Source organism: Scylla paramamosain, chromosome 4 (assembly GCF_035594125.1).
Source record: "Scylla paramamosain isolate STU-SP2022 chromosome 4, ASM3559412v1, whole genome shotgun sequence".
Classification (NCBI taxonomy): domain Eukaryota; kingdom Metazoa; phylum Arthropoda; class Malacostraca; order Decapoda; family Portunidae; genus Scylla; species Scylla paramamosain.
The window spans coordinates 3840001-3842006 of record NC_087154.1 but is presented as its reverse complement, the minus strand read 5'-3'; positions in this window follow the sequence as shown (position 1 = coordinate 3842006).

The following is a 2006-nucleotide window of genomic DNA, read 5'->3' as shown; positions in this document are numbered from 1 at the left end:
CCCGTGGCTCCCAAAGATGGCACGGCGAGTCTATCTTTCTCAATGGCTCCTTATCAAACGTCCGCATGTGTTAGTGTGCTTGTGTGTTAGTGTAAACAGATCTGCCTGTCAGGAGTCTCATAAGCAGTAGTCTTAACCTTTGGCTAAATGGAGCGTAAAAGATGATTTGGTGTCAATCTCCTTAGTTTTTACTTACTTCCATTCTTCCCTGCCTTATGTTTTTTCCTCGCCCCTCCCGCTCTGCTTTCCTCTGTTTACCGTTTTTCTCCTTCACTCCTCTCTTACAAATTCATTTTATTATGTCTCTTCCTTTATTTTTTTTATATTCTTCCTAATGAATTCCTGCTCTTTAAAGATTTTCCAGCGCTGTGGTACTTTCTGTAATATACTAACATCCCTATTTCATTATTAAGTCACTGGGTACTTCTAGCATTCATGTTTGACTAAGTTACTGCACTTTACCGCAGCTGCTCCATTTGTTATATATATATATATATATATATATATATATATATATATATATATATATATATATATATATATATATATATATATATATATATATATATATATATATATATTTTTTTATTTTATCTATTTGTTTGCTTGTTTACTTATTATTTCTTTCCCTCGTTCTTGTTCTTCTTGTTCTTGTCGTTGTTGTTATTATTATTATTATTATTATTATTATTATTATTATTAGTAGTAGTAGTAGTAGTAGTAGTAGTAGTAGTAGTAGTAGTAGTAGTAGTAGTAGTAGTAGTAGTACTAATAGTAGCAGTAGTAGTAGTAGTAGTAGCAATTTCTGATTGGGGCAGAGCAAATTTGGTATTGTTCAATGTCTCAAAAACTCAATTCCTCCATCTATCAACTCGACACAACCTTCCGTACAACTATCCCCCTCTTCTTCATTGACACTCAACTGTCCCCCTCTTCTACACTGAAAATCCTCGGTCTGTCCTTTACTTATAATCTGAACTGGAAACTTCACATCTCATCTCTAGCTAAAAAAAAAAAAAAGCTTCTATGAAGTTAGGCGTTCTGAGAAGTCTCCGCTAGTTTTTCTCACCCCAACCCCCCCAGCTGCTAATTCTGTACAAGGGCCTTATCCGTCCATGTATGGAGTATGCTTCACATGTCTTGGGAGGTTCCACTCATACCGCTCTTCTAGACAGGGTGGAATCAAAAGCTTTTCGTCTCATCAACTCCTCTCCTCTAACTGACTGTCTTCAGCCTCTCTCTCATCGCCGCAATGTTGCATCTCTATCTGTCTTCTACCGCTATTTTCATGCTAACTGCTCTTCTGATTTTGCTAACTGCATGCCTCCCCTCCTCCCGCGGCCTCGCTGCACAAGACTTTCTTCTTTCTCTCATCCCTATTCTGTCCACCTCTCTAATGCAAGAGTTAACCATTATCCTCAATCATTCATCCCTTTCTTTGGTAAACTCTGCCTGCTTCTGTATTTCCACCTTTCTATGACTTGAATTCCTTCAAGAGGGAGGTTTCAAGACACTTATCCTTCAATTTTTGACTACCACTTTAGACCCTTTTATGGGAATGGCATCTCAGTGGGCTTTTTTTTTTTTTTATTGGATTTTTGTTGCCCTTAGCCAGTGTCCCTCCTACGTAAAAAAAAAAAAGTAGTAGCAATATTATCATAATTTTTTTTATTATGTTTTTACCAGTTTATGTAATTATTTATGTATTTTATTTTATTTCACTTTACTTCGTTTATATTATTTATTCACTCATTATTTATTTGTATTTACTTAGTTTATTTATTTACTTTTTTTTTTTTTCCAGTAGACGCACTTTCACAGCATCCGTTATCTTTTGTCGCCGTTGTGTCTGGCTCGGCAAGTACTCTCAGTGAAGCCAAAGAGTTGTTGTTTTGTTGTCATGTTTCATGTTGCAGCCAGGACATAGTGGCGGGGCGCGAGGGACACTCCCTTAGTACAATCTGGCGGAAAAAGGTTGATAGCCACCACAAAGCAGCGCCGGCACT